Genomic DNA, 22,669 nt, shown 5'->3' on the forward strand with positions numbered 1-22,669 from the left:
ACTAGTGACTTAAGCACTCAAATCTGAAGATTAGGCTCACAAATGTGTAGTCGCGAACCTCAACAAAACCAACAATGCTTACACTTAATTGAAAGAGCAAAGAAAGAGGAACACAATGCAAGTTTTGGAATTGAAAACTAACTACCCAATCGTTAGAAAAGTTGATTATAAGTTAGAGTAGCTTCGTAGCTCGAGCGTATGTTTTCAAACTTCCCTTCTTCTGTAAAGATAAGCCCCTTTCACATTAAGGTTATTGACATGGATCCGATAAAAACTGGCATAGTTATGGCCCCTGGAAGTTCAAAATATAGCATAATTGATATTTTAAAAGCTGGCAGGTAATGGGAAGGTCATCACTGACCTGCTAGGGACTCATTTAGTAGCAGGGGGCTTTTTTTTTATCTGTAGGCGACTGCTTGAACTGCAAGCAACTGCCTTTTTCAGTCTGTGAGAGCTTATGAGTGCCAGAAAACTATAAATAGGACCGCTAGCTTCACATTTTACACGGACTCGGAGCCTTGACACTTTCTCTCTCATCTAGAGAGAACGCTAAGCAGAAATCACTAGAGATTAAGCTCTAGTCGATTAACTTAAAACGGTAATTATCCTAATCCTTTTTAATTAGGAAGGCTAGATTAATCTATTTTGTTAATAAATCGAAGATTAGGCCTATATATACTCATAAACCCTCTCTTAATTAATTATAATTCAGCATGGTAATGTTAAGCTTATTAATTATCCTATCATATTAGGGCTAAAATTATTTATCAGTGGTTAATTAGGTGTTAAAGAACCCATGATAATTAGGATAAGCTCAAATAATTGATTTTCCTAATTACTTTAGCAGCAATACTCTATTTTGTTATACAAATTAAATAGTGGAAATTAGTAAATTGATTATAAATGCTTTGAGTTATTTATCAATGGTTAATTAGGTGTTAAAGAACTGGTGATGATTAGGAGAAGCTAAGATAATTAATTTTTCTAATTACTTTAGCAGAAATACTCTGTTTTTAGGACAAATTAAAAAGAGGTATTTAGTAAATTGATTACAAATGCTTTGAGCTATCTATTAGTGGTTAATTAGGTGTTAAAAAACCCGTAATAATTATGAGAATCTCAGATAATTAATTTTCTTAATTACTTTAGCAAAAATACTCTATTTTTAGGACAAATTAAATAGGGAAAATTAGTAAATTGATTACAAATGCTTTGAGTTAATTATCAATGGGAAATTAAGTGTTAAGAAACGCATGATAATTAGGAGAAGCTGCGATAATTATTTTCACATAAATACTCTATTTTATTAATAAATTAAATAAGAGAAATTAAATTAGTAAATTGATTTCAAATGCTTTTAATTGTTTATCAGTGGTTAATTAGGTGTTAAAAAACCTGTGATAATTAGGAGAAGCTTAGATCGTTAGTTTATCTAATTACTTTAGCAAAAATACCTTGTTTTTATGACAAATTAAATAGGGAAAATTAGTAAATTGATCTTAAATCCATTAAGTTATTTATCAGTGGTTAATTAGATGTTAGGAAAAGCTCAAATAATTAATCTACCTAATTACTTTAGCAAAAATACTCTGTTTTTGAGTCAAATTAAATAGGGGAAATAGCAAATAGATTCAAATTGAATTGAGATATTTATCAGAGATGAATTAGATATTAAGAAACTCGTGATAATTAGGATACACTCAGATCATTAATTTATCTAATTACTTTAGCAAAAATACCCTGTTTTTAACACTAGGTTGGTAACCTAACAGGACATAAAAGTGTCCTTTCAGGGTTTTGAAAAAAACCTCCAAAACCATACTAGATCCACTCATTTTGTAAAATCATTTCATGAGGTTATAGTTCAAGGCCTACTAAACATGGAAAAAATAAGAAACTTGTAAAATTTCTCATCTTTTGGTCACACCAAGCCTCCAAAGTTGATGGACCAGTGAATTTTCATCAAAACAGTCATTTCTTACGTTTTGTTGCATAAAAATAAGATTTGGGATTTTTGTAGGACTTGAGATAAATTCCCTAGTTAACTTCAATGGGTTGGTGATCAGAACATATGATTGCTTCTCACTCGCTATTTTTTGTTTTGCCAAAATAAATAGGTACAAAAAATTTGAATTTTTACCATTCTGCAAACCTATCATCAAAGTTTCTATAGCCACGCTCAATACAAATAATATATGCATGTTTTCTTAGTTCCCTATTGTCCTTTATGTTTATAAGGAGCCACGGAGCATGTCAAAAGAATAATACATCTCTTACCAAGGGGAATCTTGGGGACAAAGATGAAGTGTTAAATACAACAAACATGAAAAAACTGGGTTGAGCATTATGAGTTGTAGAATCCCATAGAAACTATTCAATATCTAGCCAAATTTGATCCTTATGACTAGATATGGTTACTACCTACAAAATGCATGTAGTTGTCACAAGAAACTAATAATATTGAAAAAGCTATACTTGATATACTAGAATGTTTCGTTTTTTTCCATAATTGAAAAATCAACCATCGTTGTGTACTATGCAAAATAGGGTATTAGGTGCCCCAAAACTCAAGGAATGTTAGCTTTATGTTACAATATGCGACATAGAAAATCAAAAATGAATTTGGATATCATGAAATCCACCAAAAAAATCATAGAAGAGATAAAATTGGCTAAAAACCAGGATTTGATAATTTTTGTAATTTGGTCATAACTTACAACTTTAATATTTATTTCTCCCTAGAAGCATCAGGACATGTGGAGGACTACTAAAGATAATTCTCTAGCATTGTAGACCTCACAAACATGGATTCTAAAGTGGTATAGTTGCAAAAAGTTGAAAAAAGCTAAAAACAGGACCCGTTTTTTCACACAGTTTAGGTTGTGAAATGTTGTGCAAGGACAATGTTAAAGATGGAATTGATATTCCAAAAAAATGTCGAGTTTTTTTTAGCTCATGAGACAACTTTCTAGATAGATAGCACCTCAAAATCCATTTTGAAACTCTTGACATAATTCAAGGAAAATGGTCATTTCACAGGACATAAAAGTGTCCTTGGACAAAAAAGTGTCCCATTACCAACCTAGTGTTAAGAGAATTTAAATAGGGGAAATTAGTAAATTGATTCTAAATGCATTGAGATATTTATCAGAGATTAATAAGATGTTAGGGAACCGTTTATAATAATGATAACCTCAGATCATTAATCTACTTGATTACTTTAGCAAAAATACTCTTTTTTCGGACAGTTTAAAAAGGGAAAATTAACAAATGAACTCAAATGGATTTGAATTATTTATTAGAGGTTAATTACACCTTTGGAAACCCATGATAATTATGTTACCATCAGATAACTAGTTTAACTAAATATCAAAGGGAGAATATAGTAAATTAACCCAAAAACCTTTGATATAAATATCAGAGGAAGAACACACCTTAAGGAATATATGGTAAATATCTCAACTTTAGATAAAACGTTTTGGGAATGTATCTTCGATAAAAATAACCGATTTTTGGTATAAAAGAGACAAGGGAAACTAGTAAATGAATTTATCTAATTGCCAAATAAATACCGGAGGTCCAAAATCATTATTGAAGAGTGGGAAAAATTACTTATAGCATAAGTAAGGTATAGAAGAAATATCTCATCAAATTGACTATACCTACTTACTCCAAAAATCCATATTTTTTGGTAAACAAGGAAAAAGAAGATTATTCAATTAAGCTTCTAATGGGTTAAGTCTTTTTATAAGGTTGCCGACATGGCTCCCAAGAGAACCAGGAGAAATCCTCTTACTTGAGGAAGAGGATGTTAGCAACAAGCGAAACAAAGCTACAAATGACCATGAAGCTGTGCCTAGCCAGAGGCCAACGGAGGAAATTCTATGGGCTCTCGCCCCACAGTACATGGACGAGCAATCCCAGGTGGATTTTTATTTTGTTCATTTAAAATATTTTAAAGTTTATTTGAAAGTTAGCATTGCATACGTAAGGTTAGGAAGGATAAACTGGTTGAAAACGGAAGGTAATTTCAAACGTGCATTTATTTATAATATAGGAAAGAATTGTTTGGGTTAAAACTGGTTCAGATAGAAAATATATGATTGATCATCCTTAAGACAGCTTGTCTCAAGACACCTCTGACTCCTTAGTATAAATTGATGATAATGATTGGCTTTCTAGACACGGATAAGTCGGTTACCCCCATGAACGTTGAGTTTCTACTCCGTGTCATGTCTTGATGTTTCTACATAAGTTAGGATACCGTTTTTTTAATCCTAGGGGAGCCGCCTGGTTGTATGGGCAACTGGTTTGGTGTATCGGCACCCAGAACCTTGGGTGGCGGTTTATCCACTCCGGATTTAAATAAGGAATGGGTGCCCTTTTCCACCCTTAGGTGGCCTTGAGACAAGCATAGTACTGGTCATGGTTATTATGGAAAATGTTTTGATTGACAGTACCCTATCTTAAGTTTAAAGATGCCTGTTTGCTAAAAGAATGCTTTTCAATGTTGTCTTTAATATTTGATTGAAGGAATTACTATGATGAAAAGTTAAAAGAAACCATTATTTTAAATGTTAAAACAATGTGATAGTAATTAAAAAACAAAGGAATCATGTGTGAGTGCGGGGTGGTAGGTGGGGATTGACTAAGGTTGTCAATGATGGAGGGGTGGACCTGATTAGTCACGTAACTGTCCATTCCCGCGCACTAAAACATTTAAGAAACTTCTTCACTTGGAAGAGGAATCCACCAACGGCTGTGCCCTCACATATGTTAAGGGGAAAAAAGAGTTGGATAAGGAAACCATAATCTGAATGATGATGTTATAGGGCCGGAACAATTTTTTTTTTTTTGTCAGCCGTTTGAATACGTTGTTTTGTTTTCGCTGCAAGACAGGACTAGCTCTGCTTCTAAGATATAGACCCAAGCCATTGTCAATGGTAAAGGTCTATTCCTTGGATTTTTCTTGTTTAGAGACTCTGATTTTTATCATACCTAGAGACCTGTCAAGGATCCCATCCCGATCTTGGTATTGGTGGGTTGGGGACATTACAAGTGGTATCAGAGCGTGTGTTAATTAAAGTCTTGGACCTGGAGAAAACATTAAGGTATTAGGTCGAAATAAGTGATCTCTGACAAATTCAAATTAAAGACATATTTAATTGAAAAGAGGGAGAGAAAGAAAGAGAGAAAATTATCCCCATCTTTGGAGGAAGATTTCCATCAGGCGTATTGCAAATCCATGGATTTCAACATTAGGTTTATAAGAGCTTGCCTATCCTGACACTATTCAATGCGAAAAAGCGTAATGAAATGGTTAGATAAGAGATTTTCTCCTTCCACTTGGAGAATCAAGTGGTCAGGATCTGGTGGATTTTTCTTCATTGATGTAGGAGAGTTAGAAGGTTTAGAACTAAATATGAAGAGACTCAAATGGGCCGAAGAACTTCAAGTGATTGAAGTATACTTTTTCATTGGGACGGAGAATCCAAAAGAAACCCTTGTAATAGATGATTTCCAAGTATTACAAAATCAGTGGGTGTTTGACCAGGTGTGTAAAGCAATCTACCCATATAGAATTAGGCCTATAGGAGTAGGCCCTAGTTTTAATGGACCAAAAGATGTTGTATATTTTGATCCTATATCTGATCCACCCAAAGTCCACAAGATTTTAGTATAAGACTATCGTCACCTTTGTACATAGTAGAATCTTCATGAATTGTATTAACTCTTGTACATACTATGGTTCTTATGGGTATGCTATAAGTAGGTTTGTTTATGGTTTGGCAATTGTCTTCATCCTATGTGCAAAAGTTGTGAGTAGGAGATAACTTAAAAGTATAAGTACGAAAGATTTCATCTGGTACTAAAACGCCACTAATTCAATCTCAGGGAAATACTCGTGTAAATAGCATTTATATTGTTAGTCAAGAGAAAAAATTACTATTAAAGCAAGTTCAACTCCCTCCTTTCAAGGGAGAGGGACCCAATTTATAGCGAGATGCCGAAGCGAGGTTAGATGCTATGGATGACTATTTCAAAGCTGCGGGAACTGCTCTAGAAAACCAAACAATGTTGGGTATGTTCCATCTCAGCGGAGATGCCAAATTTTGGTCGAAGCAACATTGTAGAGATAATCCCACGAGTAGTCCGTCTTGGGGATAAAATGAAGCAGGAAATCAAAGAACGCTATCTCCCTCCTAGAGCTTAATCACTAGAGATTAAGCTATAGTCGATTAACCTAAAATGATAATTACCCTAATTCTTTTTAATTAGCAAGGCTAGATTAATCTATTTTGTTAATAAATCAAAGATTACGCCTATGTATACTTATAAAACTCTCTTAATTAATTATTCTCTGCTGATTGTTATAATTAAGAATGGTAATGTTAAGCTAATTAATTATCCTATCATATTAGGACTAAAATTAGCCAAATTAACCATGAATTAATGGGAAATATATTAATTAAGATTAGATTAACCTGACATAATTACCAGAGCGGAATTGAACAGTCATTAAGCTAGGAAAATTTTCCTATAATTTTCTAAGTAATTAGGCAGAATTACACTGTTTTTTAGAGAAAATTAAAGGGGAAATTAGTAAATTCATTACAAATGATTTCAGTTATTTATTAGTGATTAATTAGATGTTAAGAAACCTGTGATAAATAGGAGAAGCACAGATAATTAATTTTCCTAATTACTTTATAAAAAATACTCTGTTTTTAGGATAAATTAAATAGGGAAAATTAGTAAATTGATTACAAATGCTTTGATTATTTTTAAGTGGTTAATTAAGTGCTAAATAACCCGTGATAATTAGGAGAATCTCAGATAATTACTTTTCCTAATTACTTTAGCAAAAATACTTTGTTTTTATGACAAATTAAATAAGGGAAATTAGTAAATTGATTAGAAAGGCTTTGAGTTATTTATCAATGGTTAATTAGGTGTTAAGAAACCTGTGGTAATTAGGATAAGCTGAGATAATTAATTTTCTTAATTATTTTAGCAGAAATACTCTATTTTTAAGACAAATATAATAGGCATAATTAGTAAAATGATTTCAAATGCTTTGAATTATTTATCAGTGGTTAATTAGGTGTTAAAAACCTGTGATAATTAAGAGAAGCTCAGATCATTAGCTTATTGAATTACTTTAGCATAAATAACATATTTTTAGGACAAATTAAATAGGAGAAATTAGTAAATTGATCCTAAATGCATTGATCTATTTATCAAAGATTAATTAGATATTAGGAAACATGTGATAATTAGTACAAGCTCAAATAACTAATCTACCTAATTACTTCATCATAAATACTCTATCTTAGGGACAAATTAAATAGGGGAAATTAGCAAATAGATTCAAATTGAATTGAGATATTTATGAAAGGTTAATTAGATATTAACAAACCTATGACAATAAGGATAAGCTCAGATCATTAGTTTATCTAATTACTTTAGGAAAAATACCATGTTTTAAAGATAATTTAAATAGGGGAAATTAGTAAATTGATCCTAAATGCATTGAGCTATTTATCAGAGCTTAATTAGATCTTAGGGAGTCAGTGATAAATAGGATTAGCTCGGATCATTAATCTACCTGATTACTTTAGCAAAAATACCCTTTTTTGGGCAGTTTAAATAGGGAAAATTAACAAATGAACTCAAATGGATTTAAGTTATTTATTAGAGGTTAATTACACCTTTGGGAACCTGTGATAAATATGTTACCATTAGATAACTAGTTTACCTAAATATCCTAGAAAAATTATATTATTTTTAGGGAAAAATAAAAGGGGGAATATAGTAAATTAACCCAAAAACCTTTGATATAAATATTAGAAGAATAACACACATTGAGGAATCTATGGTAAATATCTCAACTTTAGATAAATAGTTTTGGAAATGTATCTTCGATAAAAATAACCGATTTTTTGGATAAAAGAGACAAGGGAAACTAGTAAATGAATTTATTTAATTGACAAATAAATACCCAAGGTCCAAAATCATTATTGAAGAGTGGGAAAAATTACTTATAGCATAAATAAGGTATAGAAGGAATATCTCATCAAATTGACTATACCTGCTTACTCGAAAAATTCATATTTTTGGGTAAACAAGGAAAAAGAAGATTATTCAATTAAGCTTCTAGTGGGTTAAGTCTTTTTATAAGGCTGTCGACATGGCTCCCAAAAGAACCAGGGAAAATCCTCTTACTGAGGAAGAGGATGTTAGCAACAAGCGAAACAAAGCTACAAATGACCATGAAACTGGGCCTAGCCATAGGCCAACGGAGGAAAGTCTACGGGCTCTCGCCCCATAGCACAATATGGATGAGAAGTCCCAGGTGGATTTCTATTTTGTTCATTTAAAATATTTTAAAGTTCATTTTTAAGTTAGCATTGCATACGTAAGGTTAGGAACGATAAACTGGCTGAAAACGGAAGGTAATTTCCAACGTGCATTTGTTTATAATAGTGTTTGGGTTAAAACTAGTTGAAATAGGAAAGATATGATTGATCATCCTTAAGACAGCTTGTCTCAAGACACCTCCGACTCCTTAGTATAAATTGATGATAATGATTGGATTTCTAGCCACGGATAAGTCGGGTTACCCCCATGAACGTTGAGTTTCTACTCCGTGTCATGTCTTGATGTTTCTACATAAGTTATTACCGTTTTTTTATCCTAGGGGAGCCACCCGGTTGTATGGGCAACTCGTTTGGTGTATGGGCACCCGGAACCTTGGGTGGGCGTTTATCCACTCCGGATTTGAATAAGGAATGGGTGCCGTTTTTCACCCTTAGGTCCTCTTGAGACAAGCAGAGTACTGGTCATGGTTATTATGGAAAATGTTTTGATTGACAGTACCCTGTCTTAAGTTTAAAGATGTCTGTTTGCTAAAATAATGCTTTTCAATGTTGTCTTTAATATTTGATTGAAGGAATTACCGTGATCAAAAGTTAAAAGAAACAATTATTTTAAATGTTAAAACAATGTGATAGTAATTAAAAAACAAAGGAATCATGTGTGAGTGCGGGGTGGTAAGTGGGGATTGACTAAGGTTGTCAATCATGGACGGGTGGACCTGATTAGTCAGGTAACTATCCATTCCCGCGTACTAAAACGGTTTAGAAACCTCTTCACTTGGAAGAGGAATCCACCAACGGCTGTGCCCTCACATATGTTAGGGGAAAAAAAGCGTTGGCTAAGGAAACCATATTCAGAATGATGATGTTATAGGGCCGGAAAAAGATTTTTTTTTTTGTAATCCGTTTGAATATGTTGTCCCGTTTCCGCTGCGAGATAGGACTAGGTCTGCTTCTAAGGCTATAGACCCAAGCCATTGTCAACGGTAAAGGTCTATTCCTTGGATTTTTCTTGTTTAGAGACTCTGATTTTTATAAAACCTAGAGACCTGTCAAGGATCCCATCCTGATCTCAGTATAGGCGGGTTGGGGACATTACAGTTTTCTAGAAGATAATGAGTGTATTTCAGGTATTTTTGAACATATTTCTTTTGTAGATATTATGGACAAGTTTAGGAGTATAATGGATTCAAGTGAGTTGTGTTAAAAAAAAATATCTTGAATTATGTCCTGTAGAGATGAATAAGGAGTTTGAAGCCTTTGAATAAGAAAAAGAGCATGCATGGACGTCCGAACTGTATCTTCGATATAGGTAGCGGTATTTTTAGTGTGGGAATAGGCGCTAGAATAAACGCTGTAATAAGCGTCTAATATTTACTGGAGAGGACGGGCGCCTGTATCGACGTTGATAGTAGTGATGCCTATACTGACACCTATATCAACGCCAAAAATTGCAAGAAAATTTTGGACAAAGAGGATTAGCAACTAGTGTTTCATGTATTGCAACACAAAAAACCAATCCTCTTTGCTCAAAAGTAAGAATGCATAAGAAATCGCACTTCACTGACATATTGGATGAAAATTGAGCAATACAATGAGTACAGATCAACATTGTAACCATAACCGTTACCATAAGAAGATTTAAGAACCATAACCATTACCATAATCATGATCATAACCATAAACAAGATTTGCAAACCAATAGTCATATCAAGATTAAACATAACCATAACAAGATTCCCAAACCATAACCATAACCATATCAAGATTCTCAAACCATAACCATAATAACATGATTCCTAAACCATAACCACAACCATCAAAATATTTCAAAACCATAACCATAATAACCATAACCATAACAAGTTTCTCAAACCATAACCATAACCATAACCATAACAAAATTCCAAAACCATAGCCACAACTATAACAAGATTCTCAAACCATAACCATAACAAGATTCCAACACCATAATCATAATCATAACAAGATCCCCAAACCATAAGTATAACCATATCAAGATTCACAAACCATAACCATCACATGATTCCAAGACCATCACTAGATTTTGAGACAATAACCATAACCATAACTAACTCCAAATCCATAACCAAAGAGAAATTTCATAACCATCATGATCAAAACCATAACAATGTTCAAATCATAACCAAAACCAAAACTGACTATACATGAATCATACTCAATGAAAATATATTCACGAATGAGAACGGTAACCATAAATTAGTGTATTAAAACCAAAAGAATAGCCATAACTAACTATACATGAACCATACTAAATGAAACCATATACACGAGGCATAATCGTTAAAGTAATGCCTCTGAGTCAACGATCTCTCCCTCATTCTAAAGCTAGCATAGAAGAGCTGACAATCTATGCTTGTATCTATAGTTTTCTTCTTGAGGCTGGAGAGGGGGGGGGGATAAGGAACACACCCAACACACACAAAAAATGCATCTCTATAGCCCAAGATTTCCATAACATCCCTACCCTCTCAAATTCACTCTCACATACACACTTTTCTCAATGAAACACTCACTATTCCACTTAAACTGATGCACATGCCCCATCCTCAAAACCATAATTTGTTGCACACCCATACACACATTAAGTTCACAATATCCTTGCACACAATCACATCTACATATCTCTCTCTTTCTCTCTCTCTCTCTCGCTCTCTCTCTCTCTCTCTCTCTCTCTCTCTCTCTCTCTCTCTCTCTCTCTCTCTCTCTCTCTCTCTCTCTCTCTCTCTTTGCATGACACAACCTCATGACGGGGGCACATCCGCCTAAACACCCAGAACAACGCACACAAAATAAGAAAACAAGAGGGAAGGGGGGCCGACACGCAATCCCAAAATAGATCATACTTACGAAAATAGAAAACTTTTGTCATATTCTGCTCATGCAGCTCCCTCTCTTAGCTCATTTTAGTATTTTTACATGTTTCATACACTTGGTGAGTTATTTTGGGATGTTTTTACATGCTCGTCCACCTAGGTCAGGTACTTCTCTCTCTCACACTCACTTAACTGCATGTGAAGCATCCCGTCCTTTGGATGTCACGGTATGCTTAGTGAGTAGTTACATGCCTGCTAAAATGATGTATGGTCAAAAGCCTGTAATGCCAATTGAGGATGTGATTCCAACATGGAATGAAATGCATCGGGAAGATGGAATGAGTAGGGGAGGCCTTCTTGATTTGCAAATACATCAATTAGAAAGAAGGCCTAAGGACATTGCAATTGCTCGATCGGAGTCTTACGATAGCCCGAGCGAGATTTCTCGAGCGAATATCAAAGCTTACTTGCATTTCATTCCATGTCTTGAACATGTATTTGACTCAATCTTTGTCTCTAGCCCCTTGCACAAACATGAAGGAACATAAAAAAATCCTTGCTTCCAAATTATTTTTAAAAAGATTTACACGCTGATCAAGTGATTTGTGGAATGTATGATTCATGGTTGGTTGTGGGTCCTATTTTTGGTTGCTAATTGAGAACTATTTCCTTTTCTCTCCACCTCTTAAGCGTGAAGTGGGAGGTAAACCACAAAAATAATAAACATGGTGTAGTATTTTTTGTTAAAAATAGTATTTTTTAAAAATCTAAAAAATCATATGTTCATGTTCTCGCTGTTTCTCACACCAAATAAACTAAAATTGCATTGCTACCATTTGAAAATCAATAACCTTGTGAACTGTCTCTTAGCTTCCATACATGAGGGCCACAAATGGGCAATGCAATGAAGCGTTTGAAGAAAACTCTGGTCTAGTGTATCTTTACTGGCTAAAATTGCAAAAATTTTGACTACATTCCGAGCTTGTCTTCAAGAAAACTAGTAAAATATTACTTTTTTTAGTATAAATACTAGCAAGTCATTTAAATTTGACCTATGAGCCAAAAGAATTATTAAGTGTGCCCACCGTGCGTCTTTATTTTCTTTCATTGGAAAATGTTCTTGGAAAGCCATGGTGTGATGTATTACCCATAACAAAGATACAATCTCCCACTAGACCCCTGTATTGGCGCAGGGGCCTTGTGGGCAGTGCGACGTTTAGGGAGCAAATGCTGACACCTTGTGTACAGAGATAATTTATCCTCATGAGAACCCCTAAACACTAGGTGCAATACTCTGGCAAGATGCAAGCGTACGTGATTGAAAATCCCTTGTTTCACGCTTGACAAAAACAAGCTCCTCCAAGGTGGCCTTCACCATGCATGATAGCACCGATCACAATAGTGTTGCCTCCCCTCCATCACCATTTTATTGAATTGCTTTGAGAATTTTTCTTTTCTTATATGTACATTTGGAAGCTAAGAGCCAAGAAGCGGCTTGGTTGGTCTGCTTATGAGAATTACCATTGCAATCTTGTGCATGAGTTCAAATCCCTCAAATGAACAAATGACTGCCAATGAATTCATGAACAAAGCTAAATACACATCAATAAAACCAACATGGGGCAACGCGGAACCAACTCAACTCAAATCGAAAAGTCAATCACTAGTGGAAGGGTGCAAAAAAACTAAAAACATTACTTGCAAATTGGAATTATTTTAAGAAATTGACATTGTCATGGTAGCATAATACATCTATCTCTCTCTCTCTCTCTCTCTCTCTCTCTCTCTGGACACTGAATACTCAGCAGATCTCAATCATCTATAGGGAAGAAGCCATTTACAAACATAGCACCACTGATTGTGATAAATGACCATTCATAAATCCTGCAGTGGGGAGGCACAAGAATGCCACTTCAACTCAGGCAACTTTGAATGGTTCTCCAGCTCGCCTTAGAGGCGTCCAACATGTAGTTTGCCTTGTTAAGCCCTCGTCTTTAAGCACCAGGGAGCCACAATGGCTACTCGAATTCCATCCTTGGCCCACTCACAGGCAAGATTCTTTGCAATTGGATTCATAGCATCTTTACTTGCAATGTACAGAGAACCAAAAAAAATCGCAACAACACCTATAGGCTGCTATAAATGAAACAAAAACAACATTTCCCTTTCTCAATGCTTTTAGAAGAGGATGGGTCAGCTGAGCATTTTGATATGATGACTGGAAATTCATGGAAATGATCAGAGAGAAATCTTCTGCGGTGTACTCCATAGTAGGCTTTCTTATATTCATGCCCACATTATTCACCAGAATATTGAGCTTTCCATTGAAGTCTGAGGAAACATCACCAAAATAAGGCTGAGAGAGAGAGAGGGGGAGAGAGAGAGAGAGAGAGGCGGCAACTGCGCCGCCTACAGGCAGCGCGCATGAGAAAATCCCATACTTGCTGGCCTCAAGAGTCGCACTCAAGGGTTTTCTTCCATCTGCGTTTTTGCTTCTAGCTCAGGGTGGCACAGGCGGTTCCCTGTCCTCAGCTTAAGTCGGTGCAAGACGCTTAGGGTCGCATCCACGGCGCCCTTGGACCCTGCTCAGCTGCTTGCTCTCGAGATGAAGCATCTTCCTCGAGCTTCCCACTCTTCCTCTGATTGTGCACTATCTATTCTCTCTAATGATTGGAATCTCACTTCAATGTGAAGAATGAGGAGCTATGATTTATCCTGCAATCATGAAGGTGGTACAAGGTGCAATATAGAATGTAACAAATCAGCCTCTGATCGAATTGGCACCTGGCTCCACAAGGGAAATTATAAAGCAAGCATTAAGCAAGCAAACAAAAGAGTCCCATGATCGACAGGCCGCGCTTTTTAATAAGGTGAATGGTGACGTTAACCCTTTGTGCTTATTCCTTAGCAGTATCACTCTTTACGACAATCTGGCGAGCAGTAGCACTCTTTAAGGGATACTGTGCAACGTACTTAAATAACGTTGGCTGGGTTCACGAGAGCTCATCGCAGTAAATCTACCTACCTATATTCTCTAGCTAGCTATGCATATGCAATATCCACACTCATATCTTTTACTCACATAATTATCAATATGAGCTCGCAGTTAGCACTGGGATCATCAGCCTCCATGAATTGTGCAACGTCCTTGATCTCTTTATGGCAAGAAGCCTCATGCACATGAGGACTACATCTCCCAAGCCATGGAGCAGCTGACGGGTCCTAAGCTGATGGATGTGTCGCTGCAGCACCTTGCGCTGCCGACTGAGGAAGCATTAAATAATCTTCATGAGCCTTGTCAATATGCAGAAGCAAAATTAGCAGCTGTCGCCGCTGGCCGCCAGCTTGGATCAGAGACGGTAGCTAAGTGGTGAAGGAGTACTCCATGCCTGGCGCACGCGAGACCCACGAGATGGCAGTGGTAGGTGAAAATCTGCTGGTGATAAAGCAGCAATCCAATAGCATGCTAGTCAAAGTCTAGCTGGACCCTTCAACTGGATGCTCATCCGCATCAACCCAGGCCAGGAACTGCTCACACATCCCAGCAAGATCGCAGCAGCAAGATCTGGCGCCTTTAGCACGCAAAATCTTCCCACTGTTCCTCTGACTGGACATCTCTTCAACTATTGTCCGTCCCTTTTATCTTGCTAGCCTCTCAATGCACTGCTCTTGCGAAACCTTCTGGAACCATTCCGCACCGACGCGGAATGGTTCCAGCAGGTTTTTGTTTTTTTTTTAAAATCATCTACGTTGCGTAGTTGTGGCAAGGTAGGTCTTCGACTCCATTTCATTGGCCAGTCAAGTACAACACTACTCTTGTGAAACCTGCCGAAACCAGTCCGCGTCGGCACGGAATGGTTGCAACAGGTTTTATTTTTATTTTTATAAATCATCTACGTTGCACAGCTGCGGCAAGGCAGGTCTCGAGCTCCATTTCATTGGTCGCCAAGGTAGGTCTCGGGCTCCATTTCAATGGCCAGTCAAATATGATATTCTCGCTGGAGTTTGGGGTTCATTTGGATTTGATCAGGTTGCGTTTGACTTTCGAGGCCACGTGCCTGAACTCTCAAGTGTAGGGAGCCAACCTCGAGGTCCATGCAAGGGTAAGGGACTGGACGAGGATGGTTTGGGAGAGGATAGGAATCGGTTTTTGATTTATACTACACGCACAGAGAAGCGAGATTTGTACTAAGTGGAGGCATAATTTTCTTGAACACTGGCGCTGCCGCCACCTTGAAGACCAAAGTAATACTTTCTTTTAAAGAAAACCACCCTACCCTCGTGACCATTCCCCTCCCTGGTTTGTTGCTGCAACCAGTCCACGCCGGTGCAGACTAGTTACATCACCAGACAAGAGAGAGGAAGGGTCATGAGGGTAGGGAGAAGACTAGGGAGGGGTAGGGTCATGCGAGTCATTTTTTTAAAACAAAACAGTTGCAAGAAGACTAGCTGGGAGGGGTAGGGTGATACGGGTAGGGAGGGGTAGGACCATATGGGTAGAGTCATTTCTTTTAGAAAAATGTAAAGCAAACTAGCAATGTGTTGTAGCATGCGGTGCCACTAGCAAAGAAAGCAGCGTATCAAGCAGAGAAAGCGGCACCACAGATCGACAAATAGATCAATTGTTTGCCTCTTGGGAAAATGATGGCGAGAGGGCATGATGTTGAGGTTTTGACAACGGATGGCAATACAACAACACCTACAATGTGATGGCGAGCAATGTAAGGGCATTCTTTTTCATGATTAAAGGGACTAGGGCATAGGACCAAATGATCAAATTAAGCATCCTTCTGGAGGTCCCTTCAAGGCATCTATTCAAGCTTTATTTTAACCTTAAATTTGCAATGAGAGGTCTCAAAGAATTAAGAGGTACCTTAGAAACCAATGTTTCACAAGTTGCCAAGGAACTTAAGCGAGACAACAACTTTTGGTAGCTAGTAAATTGGAGCTTGCCACAACCTTTTTACTGCCGCTTATCAAAATACCTTTCCGCTTTGCTTTTAACTTGGACTCCTCCCTAAAATATTGTCTAAGACCTCATGCATGTCAGCAGCTATGTTCATAAATCTAGAAGACAACAATCGGATCCATAACAGCTAGACATGTTAACCTCTCAATCAATTTAACTTGCTTATACAAGCACTTGCTAAATTTTATGAAATGAATTCTGTTTTACTCAGATTTTCCACTATAACTATGATTGTATCGATTTCTCTCTGAAGCATAGATATCCAGTTTCCTTCACAAGTATTAACTTCCAAAGAAACACTCTCAATGTGATGCAACCATTTTAAAAAGAGCTGACAACCTACTATGCTTCCTTGGTTGATTTCTCCCATTTCATGGTCTTTTCTATACAGACAAGCCCCAATTTTCACTTGCAAGCTTCCCTTAAAGAATGTCATTGTCTGTAAATCTGTTTGAGTAAAGGAGACTTTGAAAACCCAATTTTTTCACAACTAAGAAAAGCAACAACTAATCGTCTACCTATTTCACATGAGCCTCATAGAATGGACCCTTCTCTTGTGTTCCTAGAAAATCTCAACATGGATTAAATGTTAATCAAGTCTGGTAATGGTCATGAGGCAGTTGGGTATGCTTGAGCTCATCATGTATTCAGTGGGCACATCACTTCATCATTGCCACTACATATGCCATCGATGTAGTTGCAGCGGGTGTATCCACACCTTGCTGCTCACATTTCCTCCACCATTTTAGTGTTGAGCTGGCAAGAGGAAAGGGAGGGCCGCTCAAGGGTGTAGCACTATGAAGTTGAGAGAGAGAGAGAGAGAGAGAGAGCTTGTTCTTGCTTGCTTTAGGAACTTGTTCTTTCTTGCTTACAAAAGTGGAGTTGTTTATGCTTTAGGAGGCTCTCCGATAGTGTTGTTAGCTTACGATGTTACTTTTTTGCAAAATCTAGGTGCCAAGTTTTTGGTGGGCTACTTTTGAGAGGAGGTATGCCGCATGGAATTGAATTATATATGTTTTGAGTATGAAGAGATATTGCTTGTGTCTCGAGTATTCAATTTTCATAATGGTTCTAAAATCTCATTTTTTGTCAATTAAGTGTCAGATTTGTGGTAGTCAAAGTAATGTGCATTGCATAATGTTTGTCTTTCACCATTGTTGATCTTGTATCAATTTTCTCGGATTTATCTTCGCTCGGTTTTTTTTTGCTCCATGATTAGAAATCCCCGCTCGATTGAAGGATGCAAGGTTAAGGAATCAAGAAAGATTTGATAAAAGGCATAGACTCAGACCAAAAGACATAAAGAGAGGAGTTTGGCTGCTTATGTATTGTAGTAGCATTAAAAACCAACATACTGCAATGAAAAAGTTTTCAAAAAGGTGGTTTTGTTTGTACGTTGTTAACCATGTTTATGGAAATGCAACTTACACATTAAGTGAGCCAGATGGAACAAAGATAAATGTTCCAATTGTGGGAAAAAGGATTAAGTTCTTCAAGAGAAGAGGATAAACTAATGCCTTTGATGCACAAGATAATGAACAAAAGGAAGTTACTCATAATTTGGCAAGTGAGGAGAAAAATGAAGATGCAATTTTGAACATGAAAAATGGTATTGGAATATTGTTATAATGGCATATGCCAACGGATGTGCAAGTTTAGTGGGAGTGGATGTCATGGTGTGTCATGCATATAATGTGAAAATGCCTTTAAAACTCACTTTCTATTCCTTTTGGATCAATGGGAGCAATTTTTATTATGTACATAGTGTGCGATGAATGGGAATGGTTGTTGCCATGTACATATCTTAACAAGGATTTATTGCCCTAGATGTAGCACCATAAGTGCTTTCATAGTGTAAACAATCCCTAACATGCTTTGGGAATGTTGATGGACCTAATGTAATGTGGTCAGACGCTCGTCTCAATTTGTGCGCGTCTGTCGCATGTGTCAATGCAAGGGACTTACCGATACACCATGTGCCAGCCATAAATGGCTCCAAGCACACAACCAGACTAATCTAGCAAGTTGGAGGATTCCTTGCAGCAATGAAGAAGAAGCTACAGTCGAGCCGCACTCAACTGCTTCGCCGCCGTTGTGCCTTCGTAATGCTCAATCGCACACACACTCCCTCTCTCTCCCTTTCTCACTCCCTCTCTCTCTCTCACACACACACACCTATACACACACACACACACACACACACAGAGGAAGAAGAAGGAGAAGATGGAGATGGAGCAAGAGCACTCTTCAATTGCACGCATGAGAGAATGAGGTATTTTAGGTTTAGATTGACTTTTATATGAGCTCAACCTGTTCACACTTGGGCATGCATGCTCAACCAACTAACCCTTGAATGTCCAGCTAGAGTGTGCCTCTCATCGGCGATCACCCTTACCCTTTTCCTATTGGACCGACAAGCCTGACCCATGACTCAAAACAAAAGACCATATTAGGTATTTTGGTAAAAATCTCACATTATGGGAATCTCCAAATCGACCGAATTCATGTAATTTGGGAATTTTCCACTTAAAGTGGGAAAAATTGAGGTGTGTGGCTAGTAAATAAAGTGAAAATCTCATAGGATTGTGGTGTTGATAAACACCAAAAGTCAAGAGGATGTACAACACATGGATTTGAATAATAACTATAAATTACATAAAACAAAGGAAGATACAAAAAAGATTTTGTTTACAAATTGACTAGTATAGTCACAATAGAAGCTCCACATAATTCTACTCCACATTTGATACCATATCTGAACTTTGATCCAAGTGTGGCTGATGTGCACGAGTGAGGCCTTCTTTGGCTTTTAGAGCATGTCTTTCTGGAATCTTTATTCTAGAAAATGGTCCTTCTTTGTTGAGTCTCCAGGACCAAACAATTGCATCTATAGTTTCCCACACTTGTGGGTCCTTATAGTTGACAGCCCAATAACCCTTCCAACAATTACTGTAAGCTTGAGTATCTGTCATCCCACTTTTTCTCGCGCAAGGTGCCCATATTGAATCAAGAGTTTTCTGTAGTTTGGTGATGTAGGCTCATTATCAATGTCAGATAAAGCCATTGCAAGCCACACTGGATAGATTTCTGTGTCACTCGGAACAAGCATAGAAAGTCACCTTGGTGCACATCAGACATAGGGTCAAACTCTTCCCTTGGCCTATCTCGTTGAGGCCCACAAAAATGATCGTTCAACTCTTCAAGGCCTAGGAATCTTTCTGCTCCTTGTTGCAAATTCATTGTAGTGCTTTGTAGGTGAGAATATTCTTGAGTTTTTGGCCAAAACATTTCATACAAGACTCCCTCTGATATGATTGCTTTTCCAATCTCTTCAATTACCTTACTCCAATAATCTATCAAGGGTCTATAATATCGCGGAATACTTGAACCATTCCCTAAATTTTTCCAAAATTTTATATAGTTCTTTAGCCCCAAAATGACTTCTTCGTGGGCCTTGACATACTCCGCCATTTGTACTAGAGGTGGATCTCCATGTGGTAACATTGGCTTGCCTTCTGTGTCTGTTTTCCAAAGGCGAATACTTCCACTCCAACTTGATACACCTACATGTGCCTTATATTGTATCATTGGTGTCTCATCCTGCATAAAGAACCTGAACTGAAGCGGTTTGGAATGTCCAACAAGTATGTCTTGTCCATCACAAAGATAGCCATCACAATATTGCTTGAAATCGGGGATCTTTGTGAGAAAAAATGGAGCTGGAGATGAAGATGAGCTGTTTCGTAATGTATCCATTAAATGTGGCAAAGTATAGGTTTGTGTAACTCTCAACTTCTCTGAAAACCTACTAAACATGGCGTCTATGTCCTCATGTGTATGCCCAACCATTAAAAATCCCAGCTGGATGGTTTTGAAAACACCCCTTGCAACAAGCATTGACAAATAGGCAAATAAGTATCGATTTTTGTTTTCCCTTGCACAATTATCCAATTGTAGCAACAAGTTCTCTGGCAATCTGCGAAATGTTGACCCCAATTCCTCTTCTGCAATTTCTGACGACTGCACAATGGGCTCTTTTCCATCACTCAAGTTATGGTAGTCCAAAGCATCCCTTGAGTTCAAAGCATGTAGTAGTGAAATATTGCTCCTTGGAAGTCCATTTGTTACTAGATCACCAAGAGGATGCTTATCTATCCTCTCGAGGTTATGTAAACAATTAGCAATTGAGCCAATTGTAAGATTTGGATCAGCTGGCCACAAAACATTCAAGACAAAGTGTCCGTAATGACCTTCTCCATGTCCATGAGTGATCATGCCAATCAATGCCACCTGCAGATTATATCCTGAATCCACACCCTTGGGAACAATGCGTAATCTAGGAATGGCAGTCTTCTTTTGATCCATCTTATCATGGATTATGCATACATATTTTTGTGGTTGAGTTTCTGAATACGTGCGCCATGCATAATATAGGCTTCTGCAACTCTTTTGTTGTGCCATGTGAACTTCTCTCTCCCTCAAGAGAAGAGCTCTCTCTTCAAAAGAAGGTTTAGCTTCTAACCTTGCCTTGATTGAGCTACAAATATTGCACTTAGAGAACTCACTCGTCTTTGTTAAAGTGACATGGGGTACTCTTTGTTCCAAATTCTACCAAAAGAAGATTGGGATAGCTTCTTCTCATAGCCCATTTGGTCAAGTGTCGTGTTGATTTCACATAAAATATCCACTTGTTTGTATGTTGATGGAATCACCAATTGAGTCTCTCTTGAGCCATCTAGCAGTGTTCTACTTCTATGTGGCATCTTCTCAGAGTTGTTTTCCACAAACTCATTTAGTAGTGCTCTTGCTAAACTAGTATGTTGAAGTCCCCTTCTCAATGTACATGTGTTCCCATGTACATATTGGCGACACCATTTTCAAAGTTCTCCTTATATCGATAAAATGATGTCTTTGGTATTCCATGTAGCTCATACCATGCTCTACAACAAACAATAGAGCCATTTAGCTTGAATTGGTATCGTGACTTCTCATCTTTCTGATAACATATAGAAAGAACATCATAAACATAATTAGTGCGTGATTTTTGAGACTCTCCCCAAAATTGTTGTCGTAACCTTGTCACCATATCACGATCTGCAAATTGGCAGCATTTTTGTGCACAACAATCAATGCATGATACCCTTTGAATTGATTTGTTTGAAAGGTAAAAAGTCAAAGCTGGGGCTGCTTTTGATTGTTGAGTCCTGTTCATGTAAAGTGTATCGTACAACAACATTACTCCCATCAAGTTTTTTCCAACATTGCCATCGTTGGATACATCCTCATATGTAGCATGCATGCCATCAACAGGAACAAAGCGTTGTAATGGGCTCCCATTCAACATTGTTGTCTGCTTGATGGGCCACTTTAGCAAAGTGATGCTACCCACTTCAACCACATCATCAATGCTTGCATTTTCTCTTTCAATACCCACACCCACACAATCAGGACCAAGTTCCTGAAAGTTGACATAATCATGTGGAAATACATATAAGATGGTCCCTTCATTCATGGTTTGCATCATTGTGTCATCTTTTAAAAGGACCCTCTGATTTCTCCAAGACTCTCGAATCATTGCTTCAAATTCTGGGCTTGTCATAGGTATTGCATCTGTAACTAGAGGATCAGAATGATCATGTTCTTCATCACCATTGTAGCTTTCGTGTGGATCAATTAAGTTCCCATTTAATACAAAAGATTGCAAAAGAAGCTTTGACCATCGAACAACACTCCATAATGAGCCTTGGAGAGATGAAGTATCCATTGTAGGAAAAGGTAGGACCACATCCTTCAAGCATTCCTCCACTAGTATGGAGACATTTCCCAGCCCTATCTTTGTACCACCACAAGTGGAATCTGGATCTGTTCTACACACAAACCAATACCAACGATTTCATTGTCAAGTATCATATGTACTTTCTCCCCAGATTCGAAGTCCATCCTGTAAGTAAAAAGATTACATTGTTAAATCCATAGTTATAGAAAAATACTCTTCAAACAAAAAATCATGCTACAACATGAAAAAGGTTTGCATAGGTTGGACAAGTGGTGAACCTTGAGACCAAATCCTCCTTGCTATATTAATGGAAGCAAGGTTGGACAAGTGGTGGACCTTGAAACCAAAGCCTCTTTGCTATATTAGAGCATAGGTTGGACAAGTGGTGGACCTAGTTGTAATACCCACTGCCACCTATCAACTACTATAGGACTATGCTTTCCAATGTCCAAGTATCCCTTGAGTCTTTCAAGGTTGAACACGTGGTGGACCTTGAAACAAAAATCCCCTTTCTATATCAGAGCATAGCTTGGACAAGTGGTGGACCTAGTTATAATGCCCAATATCCAAGGTGAAATACCTTAGGACTTGCTACCTTGCTTGCCAATGTTTACGTAGCCCCTCATTTCTTTAATGAAGTAAGGTTGGACAAGTGGTGGACCTTGAAACCAAAGCCTCTTTGCTATAT

The 22,669-nt window shown here is 37.3% G+C and overlaps 1 pseudogene; it reads right to left on the bottom strand.

The window, feature by feature from the left end:
* Positions 1-13,047: 13,047 nt before the first annotated feature.
* Positions 13,048-14,243, bottom strand: LOC147465215 (tropinone reductase homolog At5g06060 pseudogene; annotated as a pseudogene).
* Positions 14,244-22,669: the final 8,426 nt, after the last annotated feature.

The sequence above is a fragment of the Adiantum capillus-veneris genome, chromosome 1 (genome assembly GCF_014529385.1).
Source record: "Adiantum capillus-veneris isolate H3 chromosome 1, ASM1452938v2, whole genome shotgun sequence".
NCBI lineage: Eukaryota > Viridiplantae > Streptophyta > Polypodiopsida > Polypodiales > Pteridaceae > Adiantum > Adiantum capillus-veneris.